A 13,216-nucleotide genomic window follows, 5' to 3' on the forward strand; every position below is an offset into this window, starting at 1 on the left:
CATCTCATGGATTCATTATATTTGATTAGTCTAGTTTTGTCTTAGATTTTTCATTCATGACTCTTTCTGTCGTTGCTCGGAGTCCGGGTGAGTCATCTCTTGTAATGTTTCCTACTTTACTTCAATGGACTGACACTCCCCGCGTTCAAAAAAAAAAAAGTTGGCATGAACTGTTTTTCTATTTATTCAGTTTACAGGTTTTGGTCACATGTATTTTTATTGGCTCCGCTGCTCATGGTTACTTTGGAGGGAAAATTCAAGTAAGAAGTTATATTCATGTCTTCAGTTATTTGCAGTCTACATGAAATGTTATGAAAACCAACCAGTCTTTTTGAGATTGTCATCGGAAAGAAATATAATCAGTCTCTGCGTTATACTTGTCAAGTCTTATCAATGCTGAGAAACCATTGGTAAAAAAGAGGCTCTATTAATTGAGTGAATGTCTTCCGCTCTATTGTCCTTCACACATCCAACAGATGGAGGTGTGGGGAACAAGGTACATAGTAGCGTAAGGTACTCAATGGTAATCAGAGAAAGGTGTTGTTGAGGTATGAATACCATGTTAAGAGGTTCAAAACGGAGTATGAATGCAAAACGGGTGTTTTTACACTTCTGTTTTCACTTTTTAATATGTTTTTGTAATATTTTTTGACAAGAATGATTTCATAAAATCCATGACTAAAACGGCACATACAGATCAAGAAATTCTATCTCAAGTACCTAGATCCATTGGAAGTGGCTCCTTAGATCATGCATATCCACTGCTTTTTGAGTGTGATAGGAGCATTTTAATGCAACATTTTAAATGTTATTTCCTCATATTTACTTAGTTATTTCCTTAAATAAATCCGTTTTAATTTAGTTTCTATTTTTTAGGTACACCAGAGAAAATGACAAAGAAATGAGCTTAAAGACACATGAGAAGGATGTGAGACGTTGGAGATGACAAAGGCAAGGCACAATGGATGCAGAAATGAGCTGAAATGAAGAAATGGAGTTTTCCTGGTCCGACTAGGAATCCCAGTCAACGCAGGAATCCTGATGAGGCTAGGAAACCTGAAGGCATGAGGAGACCACATGGCTTGAAGATGACGTGGGAGATATTATGGGAGATTAAATCTGATTTTTGCCATGGGAAATCACGAAGATAATGTGAAAATCAAGGAGATTACATTGAGAATATCAAGGGAGAGTTTCAAGGGAATGTGCAACAAGAAAAGGCTCAAAACAAGTCTAGATTCATCCCTCAATTCCTTCAAGATATGTTGGCCGAAATTAAGGAATTAAAATCTGCAGTTTTAATGTGAAAATCAAGAGAAAATCAAGGGGAGGATGTTAAGGATAAAGCCATGGAGAGATTTAAGGGAGAAAAGGTCCAAAACAAGTCCAGATTCATTCCTATTTTCACTCAAGAATATTTTGGCAGAAAATTGTGAATAAAATCAGATTAAATCTTGGGAAAATCAGCAATAATATATTTGGAAAGATTATGGACTTATTTTGGAGGCTTTTGATTAGCTGGATGACTCAACAGTGCTGACATGGCATTCTGTGATTGGTCGAAGCTGTGTGGCATGACTAGATAATTTTTTGGGAAATTAAAAAGAAGATTCATGAAGCTTGGCCGTCCCCCTATATAAACCCCCCTAGACAACACCACAACACCACCACAACACACCACAACAACACACCTCTCTCACTCAGAAAATAAATATCAGAAAAATTCTCTCCATTCTCTAGTCTTCAGAAGCTCCGCGTCTCAACCAAGAAGGAGAAGAAGTCATGCAATACATCAAGATCCTAGCCACCATCCATCCTTGTGTCGTCCCTAGAAGATTGCTTGCTTTCAAGGATCTTCAAGTTCTTCGTCTCAAGGCTTGTCATTCATCTTTCACGGTGTATTTCATACTTTCTTTTATTTTCCTTTGTTTGATTCGTAGAGTTATGAATTCTAGTTAACATGACGTTAAGGGCAAAGTTTAAAGCTCGTTTATATGTTTTGAAATAAAGTTGTGATTTCTATATGTTGATTTATATGTTGCTTATGTGAGATTGCTTGATTGATTTTGGATTATAGAAAACTTTCATATGTATGTGTTCTTTGGTGGCCAACTTAGGATATATGCATGTAATTGGAGCTAGATTTAAGTAGTAAAGGCTTTGGACAAAAGTCGAAATCAATTAAGGAGGATTGCAAATAGATGAACTTTTCTTACTAGGTTGTGCACTTTGGTTGACATCCTTTCTTTGTTCTTCATGCGTTGAATGTGTTCTTGATTAGCTAGCTTTCTAGACTATCATTGCATGTTCAATAGGTTTAATTTAGGTGCTTTCACTTAGATTAAATATTGAAGGAAAGTAAAAAATGAGAAATCGTTTGCTTATTAACGTTTCACATGGTCAACTTATTTCTCATGACATAGAAAATCAACTATCGGAATTGTAATTGGATTTCATTCATATGGATATGGTTTTGATCTTTATTCCTTACGTTCCATATGTTTTTACATTTTCTGTATTTTATTTATTAATTTTATATTCATAAGACCCCCTTATTTGTGTTTACTTGTATATATTTCTTTTCTTTGTTTTATTTTTGTAAATAATAATTTTTACTTTTACTAATTAATTAATTATTTTTGCAATTACAGGTGTACCCTCAATCCCCGGTTAGAACGATCCCTATTTACCATATACTAACGATGACATTTTTCAGGGTTAAATTGCGCGCTACTTTAAGCGTATCAGAGTGAGAATTGTGAACCTTTCCCGGAGATAAACCTTGTGTTTTATGCTTATCAGCACCACCATCAGCTGAAGCCAATTGGGCCGCAAAGCTTGTTATGACGTCAACACTAGAGTCCATAAGGAATCAGAGAGAGGAATGGAAGGAAGAGAAGGGAAAGCGCTCACAAGATAGAGTTTAGGGTCTGCAATAGCAGCTTAGGGCTCTTGTCGAATTTTGGTGGAATTTCTCCTAAGGTGGTCACCAAGGAACCTTCATAGGTTTTGAGATGGAACTCTAGGACGGGTCCTGTCATAATTGCAGCTGCCACCAACCACATTACCCTAGGGTTTGCTCTTATCTACTTTTTGTTTAATGGCACATGAGTCACTAACAATACAATATATACTCTCTTTAGTCTTTAATAATACGAGCAACGAGCCTGCGTTTTTCGCGGGTGATATTGTAAGGTTAATGAAAAATGAGTCGACTAAAAAGAATAGTGTGTTCAAGTAAATCCAGAATATGTGTCTGACCCAAACTCTAGGTTACTTGCTCTAGTTGTAATAGGGTTTGTATTAGAGATAATCTCGGAGAATCTTAGTAGATATCCAATCAATGTACGATTATATTTCCATGTACAACTCTATCTCTATGCTTGTAATCCTCTATATAAAGAGGCCCCTATTATCAATGAAAGCACGACTCAATTCTCTCCCAATTTCAGTTTTCCTAAAACACGTTATCAGCACGAAGACCTAACTCTGTAACCCTAAAATCGTAGCCTTCAAACCCTAGCAACCATTGACCGCCACCTTGAAGTTCTCGATCCCAGGAACTCAGAACCGGCTGCAGAACCACCGGAGCAGGCTGAAAAAGTACTGAACTAGCCCTCCAAGAAGAAAAGAGGGATCCCTGCCCGATTCACAAGCTTTCAGACCGCCTTTCATCATCAAACTTGCCCACCATCGCCACCCTGATCCGAGGCTCCAGGAACCGGAATCACCTCTCCAGAAACTGGTCACTTCTATAGTGACCGACATGCAGCAACTCCGCCAACGAAAGAGAAAAAAAAAACCAGAAAGAGAAAAAAAAAAAGGGGAAGCAGCCCAAGACGCAGCCCAACACGCGTCAGCCCAAGACGAGGCCCACGTCCAAATAAAAATAAAAATAAAAAGGAAAGACACGCGAGCCAGAAGAAGTCAAGGCCCAGCCGGAAGAAGATCTGACCCTCAGTAGGCCTAGGCCAAAGCAAAGAAAGAAAAAAAACGAGGGAATAGGGCTTGGGCCGCAGCTAAGAAAAAAAAAAGGGGAAAGGAAGGGCAGCCCACCGCCAAACAATTTCGACAAACCACCGCCAAGCTCCGGCGACTTTTCTGGCAAATTTTGACACTTTTTGAGGTATGAAAGGTTCTTTTAGTTCCACTTTTTGAAGTTTTTTTATTGTTTTTCTCTTCTTTTTCTCAGGGACTAGCAACCTCCCTTCTTCTACCCCCCTTTCTTCTTCATACGGGAGACCAAAAGCCGAACTGTGGGGGTTCATGCTATCTCTAAACTTAGAGTTTGTTGAGATCTCCAAGCTTGAAGCTTGTTGAGAATATATGATCACCACACACATCATTGTTTCGATCTAATCCAATATATCTTGGAATCGGATTTCTTGGAAGCGACTACGCTAAGAAATCCCTAATTTCTTGGGAGCGATTACGCTCAGAAATTTTATATGTTTTCGTGGTAGCTTTTTCCGCTCCGAAACTAACCATTTTTCTTGTTCTCTTTCAAGATGAGTAACCTGAACAAACTGGACTTCACTCCATTGGGAACAACTGGCTCTGGATATCACAAGTGGGTTTGTGATATCCGCCAGCATCTTAAGGCTGATGGAATCCTGGATACGATTCTCGAGCCTAGCCAGCACGTGCTAATTGTTGAGCAAGCTCAAGCTTTGAAAGCAAATAGAGCAGCCTTGGAGGCAAATAAGGCGAAAGACATCATCCTAATGACTTGTCATATGGATGATTTGCTCCAGTATGAGTATATGAATAAAGAAGACCCCAGAAGGCTGTGGGTCTCACTCGAAGAAAGATTTGGCAACGTCCGTACTCCCTGCTTCCTGAACTAGAAGTGAGATGGCATAACCTCCGCTTATGTGATTTCAAGTCAATTATTGACTACAACTCAGAAGCACTTCGCATTAAATCATTAATGGAATTATGTGGAAAAGATATCACAGATGCGATGTTGCTAAGAACTATCGAATCAATGTTACTGCAGGATAGATCACAAGGTTTCATGAGCTCATTGGAGCTATGAATGTCGCTGAAAAGCATGACAACATCCTCGTGAAGAACTATAATTCAAGACCCGTGGAAACATAACATATTCCGGAGTCCAATTATAGTCGTGTCCCTAAGGGAGGGCGCTAAGAGCGAAACCCTAAATCTAGGGACAATTCTGGATGTTCTGGTCCATATTCTTGCTCTAATGAGGAAGGTAACCGCCAAAATAGGCGGACACGGAACTGAAGAGGTCAATGTGGAAAGAGAGAGGGAGACAACGCCTCTGGCCATGTTTGTGGCGCCACCAACATTAAGAGCCATCTAAATGACGCTTTCAAAGCGCCTCAATCAATGGAGTCTGAGCACAGAGATGAATGTTTCCAATGTGGATTATCTCGTCATTGGGCACACGTTTGTAGAGCTTGTGAAGAAATTGTCACCGCCTACAAAGCATATTGTGGAGCAAGAGAAGATCACTATGTGGAACAAGAAGATCAAGAAGATGATCTAGAGTGAAGGGTTGAGGACTTTAAACCTGGCTGGGATTAATAGATCGCCAGTTCTGTTTTAAGTCTTTATTTTTCCAAGAGATGTAATAGGCAATTGCCATATACTTTGTAGTAAATGCCATTGGTTTAGTTTTTCTTCACATAGGCTCATCCAAAATGAGTATGATGTCTAGGAAGCGTTTGAGATAAGTGGTACTTAAGCGAGCTTTGCTCCACCGACATCTCTCTACTCACCTGGTCATATTTATTTTGGAGTTACCGAAAGAAGTCAAACGACTACCTTTGTTTTGCATTAGCTAGCATTTGGATTAGATTCTCTTAATGATTAAGAGACAATGATGTACACCGTTGACTTATGAATAAAATTTCGAGTCCTTTTCATTATGACTCTAATTCTGAGCATATTACTTTGTGACTATGATGGCTGGGCTATCAGGATTAGTTCAGGAAATGGAATAGCCCAAATTCCTCTTGCCAAATGGCGCCTTGATTACTGTCACAAAATCTCTCTACGCTCTTAGGGAAAATCGCACCTTATTTAGCTATTCGCGCCCTTACAAAACTGGTATGGATGTGATCAGGAGGAGGAGAGCGTCAAAGCTTGACCGGTTTAGAGCTCATCCGCCGCTGGAATCGGAAAATCTGACCGGGTCCGCCGCCACCAAAACGTAGGCTTCGATCTCCAGTTTTCTGCTACAATCGATGGAAAGGATGGTGGTGGGAAGGACGGCGAAGTAACTCTGAGTGGTTCTGCGCCGGTGGTACTGCGGGAGACGGCTGGAAATAGAAGATGTAGTTGGGTCGAGTCAGAGGTAAATCGGCCGGGTCTAGGGTTTTTTGAAGGGGAGAGAACGGAGCAAAACTTTCCAATTTTGGAAAGTTGGAAATTATGACAGATTTTCTGGAAAATTCATATTTATAGACAATTTTCAAAATTGGAAACTTCTTCCGCTAACCATAACTTCCTCATACGAACTCTGATTTCCACATTCCACATGTCCACTGACTCGTATCGACACGCTCTACGACTTTTGTGAAGAAAGTTTTTAGAGAAACTGAACGAATAAAAAATCAACTCCTTGACCCCTTGAAAATAAGACGTTTCGAGTAATTAGTCGTTCGAAACACTTCCACTCCATCCCCGAACCACGAAATCGTCCTAACAATCAACTTAATAATTTTCAAACAATCATCAGAAATTAATAATGAATTTATGGGGTATTACAATATATATATATATACATACATACATACATACGTACTTTTTCTTGACAAATTATATATGTATAATGAAAAAAAAAAAGAAAGCCAAAATAATGAAAAAAAGAAAGGAAAAAAAAACCAAAACAATATTTTTTTTTTAGAAGAAAGTTAAAATAATTTAAAGTCATTAGATTTTGGAATGATAAGATTGTCTTTTTATTTAAGAATTACATGACATGATTTGAATTAAATGACATGATTTTGCAAATAGGTGAGGTGTGTAAGTAATATGGCATGACATCTAGGATTGAGGCCACAAATCTTGGGTCTCATTTTTATTTATTTATTTTTTGCCAGAAATACTCCAAATATAGTATATAGACCATAAGTTATATACTACAATATGAAGAACACCAAAGCAAGCAGATAATGTCCGTCAATCACTTTGGGTTCTCCAATTGGGTGCATTCACTATGCCAAAAGGTTAATCAGACGACAAATATTCTACGTCATCTGATTGCATGATTTTCTGTTGTCTGATGCACTGCCGTCTCTTGTGCAATCTGCAGACGACGTAGAAACTCTGTCGTCTGATTGCGTTCACACAATAAAAATGTTTCAGGTCTTCTATTGTCTGTTTGAATCATCACAAGTATATGTGTGTGTTATCAAGATTTCAAAAGACAGAAATGTGTTGGCAAACGTGAATACCAACAACAGAGTTCTTAACTTTTGTGGTTTAATTCTCATTTCGATGACAGTACTAAAATTTTTTGTTGTCTGTATTGGTTCTCAAGTATAGTTTATTGTTGTTGTAAAGAAATTTCAATTGCAATTATCTGTCGTTTTAACTCATAACATAAGACATTTCTTTGTGGTTAAACTTGCATTTAAGTTACAATTCTATGTTGTCAAAATATATATAGAACAATAGATTTTTTTTCTTCTATTCTATTGTTTTTCAGTTGCTCTAACAACATATTATTTTTCATGTTAGTTGTTGCCTTGTATTTTTTTTTTTTTGTCAGTAATGATAATTCATTAAGCCACACGAGCAAGCGAAAAGAACACAGGGAGACAGAAACTAAAAACAAGGAAATATCCAAGATACAACAGATAGCCAAAAGAAGAGGACACAGCCTCACAACTAGCTACAGGGAGGCCCTGGGAGATCATCACTTCTGAGAATGGAGACAATAGAGGTTGGAGGCTTGTTGGCCCATTCCTGAGAGCGCAACCTCAATTTGGCAAGCTTAGCCGTTGCATCCGCAACACGGTTAGCTTCACGAGGGATCCAATTCCAATTGATCCCAGCAAACAAAGTTTTTAGATGAGAGATCTTGTCGATACTAAGGGATATTCTCCAGTTTGGGGGGCAGGATGAGTTGTTGAGGGCAGTTAGGACTTCTTTGCAGTCCCCTTCAACTATGATCTTCTGGAGATTCATGTTGCCTTGTATTTCAGATGACACATGAGTTTGCTCCTGCCATTCATTGATGTTCTCATTCATTCTGGAAACTCCAAAAGTCATTTCATTATAACTCATTTCACTCATTGAAATACATATATCGTGTCATTACAGCCACCAAAATTCATCTACAATAGTCATTAATTGTTCCATGAAACCTAACTATTGAAGCAGAATAGCAAAATAATTTGCAATGTATTCCAGTGCTTGGAGGTTTGTTTTTCCTCCTGTGGCTGAGCATCCTTGGCCTACTATAATGTCAAACTGCTGATGCATTATCTATCGGTTCATTCAGAGTCCACAAAGAGACTTTTTCACTGCATATGATGGGAAGTTAAAGTTACCAACTATTTCAAAAAACATGCTGAAACTGCAGGCTTTGTATCTCAGGAAAAAACAATCTGGTACATGCTGTTTTGGGGACTTTAATGCAAAGAAACAACAATCCATGCTAAATGAAAATGTGGAGCATACGAAACTGCATACCCACCCAACATAAGAATGATTGGATAAAGGTATGCAGAGACCAAATATGCATGTTTCCTCAATGAACTATATCTCTTTTTGGACAACTAGATGATCAGATCAGTATACATTTCTTCCAATGCATGGCATTGTTGTTTTCATCAGTAAAGGCATAGTCAATGAGAGAAAAAAACTACACTAAATATAACTTTGTTTCAAATGCTCACAAGTCACTAATAGGCTGATGGCAAGGGGACCAGCAATAAGCTAGAAATTTTCACGAATTGCAATCCACGTACAATCCAAGTATAAAACCTGACTTTATATTAGCAAAATGAGAAGGTTTTAGATATGCATTCATCATAAGTTGAATAAGACATTAATGCAGATTAAAACACAGAAGATGTCCCAACTTTTGAACCAGATCATGAACTGGGATAGACTAATAAAGTGCGAATATGTAATAGAGCTGATAGGAGCATTTTAATGTGGTATTTTAATAGTTAATTCCTCACATTTTGCTTAGTTAATTCCTTAACGAATCGATTTTTAATTCAATTTTTATTTTTAGGTACATTGGAGTAGATGATGATGAAATAAGTGTTAGGTCCATAAAATGATGGAGAAAAATGGAAATGCACTAAAAAGGTCAACTTTACACATTTTCCTACTCCGGCTAGGAGAAACCAAGCCAAGCAAGGAAGAAGGAGCGACCATCTGACCAAATGAACTTCAAATGAGCTGAAACCTTCCAGATCCATTCTAGACATCCTAAGAAACATTTCTTATGAAGAGTGCAAGAGCCAAAAAGAAGTGGAAGGCCTTCAAACAGTCAGCCCAAGTTTCTGCAGAAGCAAAACTGGAAAACTGGACCTGTAAGGAGTCCAGCAGAAATTCCGGCCCAAACACATGGAGATAAATTCTGAAAACTTTACAGAATGATCTACACTCATGATGGATCATTTCATATGAAGAAGTCACGGGCAAAATCTGAAGTCTTGGTGGAGAATTAATTGAAGGAAAAATGAGTAGAAAGTGACTCAAACCTAACAAATTCCATTAGTGTTTAAATATTCAAACCTAATAAATTCCATTAATGTTTAAATGCTCAAACCTAACATATCATCATTTGTTTAAATCCAAATAGTTTTGCTTGGTAGCCTATAAATAGAGGCTACAACAAAGAAGAAAGGACATTCCTTCATCCATTCCATCTTCTTTGTCTCTCCATTTCCTTTCCATTTTCCTTTCCATCCTCTAGTTTCAAGTTTAGTCATCTCCACGAGTTCAAGCAAGGCCAAAGAAGAAGAAGAGAAGCCGTGAGCACTTCCATCCATAGCCATCCTTGAAGCTTGCTTTCGAGTTTCAAGAATCCACAACGTGAATCATCCATCTCATCTTCATCCACGGTGTAATTCGATTCTCCTTTGTAACCTTTGCTTTGAATTTCGTTGGTTATGAACTAGTTGACATATATGTTTGAACAAAGTATTATTTCTGGAATTTTTATGATTAATTGAGAATTTTCAGATTCATATATTGTGATTCGAGAGTTGCTTATGTGGGTTTGTTTAATTAAATTTGCGTTATAGATAACTTTTGTATTTTAATCTTATGTGGTTGCAAACACTTAGGGTTTCGATATGAATGGTGCTAGGTTTAAGAACATGAAATCGACTTTTCGTTTTGTGTAAACTTGAATCAAAGTAGTAAAGGTTTTGTACAAAGATCGAATTTAATTAAAGAGAATTGCAATTAGGTGGACTTTTCCATACTAAGTTGTACACTTGAGTTGATAGCCTTTCTCTATGTGTAATGCGTTAAACATGACATGGTTGACTAGCTTTCTAGGGTTTGATTGCATGTTTGATAGGATTAATCTAGGTGCTTTCGCTTAGGTTAATTAGCATTGAAAAGTAAAAAATGGGAATTCATTTGCTTTCGAATGTTTCACATGATCAACTCCTTTCTCATGACTTAGATGAACAATATTAGGGTTTGAATCAATTTTAATCATAAGTTTCGGTTTTGATCTTTGTTCCTTCATTCCATTCGTATTTTTATGTTTTTTCATTTTAATTGTTTTTGTTAACTTAGTTTCATTTTCGAAAAAACCAAAAACAAAATCCCCCCTTTTCGTGTAAAATGTTTATATTTTGTGAATACATTTGTGAATATTATACTTTGTTTTAATTTTAATTGTTTGACAATGACAGGTGTACCCTCAATCCCCGGAATAGAACGATCCCTATTTGCTTATACTACTAACGATCTTTTCAGGGTTAAATTATGCGCTTGCTTTGAGCGTATCAATTTTTGGCGCCGTTGCCGGGGATTGAAAAATCACTTGTTTTTGTTTATAATTGTTGTATATAAACTGTTTGATACTTAGTTTAAATTAACTAGGTTGTTTTTTTTTATTGTTGAATACGAATTTAATTGTAGGTTGTAAATTAAAGAAGGAATAGGTGAAGTCGTGTTTATTAATATTGGCCTAAACCCCTTATTGGTACCTAGTTCAGGTCCCTTAAGGTTGAGGGCGGCCTTTATTAACATTCATTGAACTGTCTAACACACTTAGGACCTTTTACATCCTAGTAAGAATATCCTATGTGAGATGGTGTCTAGGAAGGGGACAACGTTCATGACGGGTTTTTGAATCCAGAAGTGCTTATAAATGGGCTTAGCTCATGCCAAAATGGATTTTTCCTCTCGTGTTCACCCTCCCCTACCTGGCCATTTCAGTAAGGTTGCCCAACGGATGTAGGAGGGACTTTGTGTCTAGACGACTATACTTGGGCCGCACGTCCACTTGATTTACCGCTTGGAATTAGATTTGATATCAATAATGTTTATAACAAAAGAAATACTTGTGCATACTCTTTACGTGTAAATTATTTTGTTGTTTCACACTTTATACTTGTAAAAATACTTTTTACGTTTTATACTCACTTGTGTACTTAACTTGTGTCTTATGTACAAAATACTTGTTAATTATACTTGTAGTTTGTAATTCATAGTTACTTGTTTATTATTATTATTTTTTTTTTTTTTGTATTTCTTTGTTAATATTAAGTTACTAACTTTATTTAATGTAGGTACCGTCTGGCTGCAAGACGTAAAATACAAGCGCTGCTTGGGAGGCAACCCAATTCAGAATATAATCAGATTTGCTTTCTCTTCCCCTTTTACTCCTCCATTTTCTTTTTGTTTTAGTAGTTATTTTCGTAAATTCCATCCCTATATGCTTACTTATTTCATTGCATGCTTTTAATTGATTACATTGAGGATAATGCAATATTTAAGTGTGGGGGAAGAGATTTATATTTTTGTCTTTCATTTTGAATCCTATAAATATTTTTGTCTTTCATTTCGAGTCCTATATTTTAAAAATAAAAAATAAAAAAAATAAAAAATAAAAAATAAAAAAATAATAAAATAAAATGCATTCATTCAGTCTTATTAAATTCAGCTATTTACAAAAAAAAAAAAAAAAAAAAAAAAAAAAATAATAATAATAATAATAATAATACTCTATACTAAGCCATGTCTGCATCTCTGTAGGAGTTGAGGCTGAGCTCAAGGGAAATGTGAGAGCCACCGCCATAACCGCTACCTCCCTCGGAAGTAGTCTTCATGATGCCCAAGATGTCCTCACCATGCATGGGGAATAGTGGAAGGGTTTCAATCTCCTGGTGATCTCCTCCTCGTTGTTGCAGGGATGTTTGTCCTCCTGTTGTGCCAAAAGAGTTGTACTGGTATTAGTGTTGAAGTGTGAGGAAGAATATGAAACAAAATTTAAATCAAGAAATCCTTCATTACCAGTAGAATCAGTGGAACCAAAGTTGAGATTAATGGATCTACCATCATCAGTAGAACTAGTGGACCCAAAATTGATGTCAATGGATCCACCAGCTGGCCCAAAATTGATGTCGATGGATCCACCAGCACCAGTAGAACCAGCTGGCCCAAAATTGAGATCAATGGATCCACCAGTACCAGGAGAACTAGTTCCCATGGGCACTTGAGCAGCCTGATTGCACCTCTTCATCTGCTTCTCTCGAGCCCTGACATTCTGGAACCAAAAAAAAATGTTCTTGCCCTCAACATGTCCATACTGGTTCAGCTGGAGACAGATCTCGTGAATATGCTCTGTAGTTGGGCGCTTAACTCCCTTGTCGTAGTAAAGATCCTTGAGGATCCTTATTTGATCTGGAGTAGGAACCCACCTGGCACGGCTTCGCCAGAAATCTGTGTTGGCACTACTCCCGGCTGCTTGGTTGTTTCCTCCATCCTCGATTTGTTGCTGGGTTTGTAGCTCCATCAGTTGCAGAGTTCGTGGTTCCATGGTGATGGGTTGAGGGGATGTGAAGATCGAAGAGTAAAGTTGTCAAGTGTTTGAAGGAGTTGTTGTTAAAGGGATTAAGGATGATGATGGTGTGTTGGAGATCTGAAAGTTCAGAGGAAAGATGAGATTGAATCAACTAGATGGGAGAGAAGATCAGAAGAGAAGGATTGAATCGAAGAAGAAATATTTTGAGTTTTGAAAGAAGAGGAAAAGCTGAAG

At 37.4% G+C, this 13,216-nt stretch overlaps 1 long non-coding RNA gene across 1 annotated transcript; it reads left to right on the top strand.

The window, feature by feature from the left end:
* Positions 1-1,127: 1,127 nt before the first annotated feature.
* Positions 1,128-3,446, top strand: LOC133731597 (uncharacterized). The gene is made up of 2 exons (XR_009856726.1): positions 1,128-1,898; positions 2,652-3,446. It is a non-coding gene; the product is annotated as an uncharacterized LOC133731597 (long non-coding RNA).
* The last annotated feature ends 9,770 nt before the right edge of the window (positions 3,447-13,216 follow it).

The sequence above is a fragment of the Rosa rugosa genome, chromosome 2, assembly GCF_958449725.1.
Source record: "Rosa rugosa chromosome 2, drRosRugo1.1, whole genome shotgun sequence".
NCBI lineage: Eukaryota > Viridiplantae > Streptophyta > Magnoliopsida > Rosales > Rosaceae > Rosa > Rosa rugosa.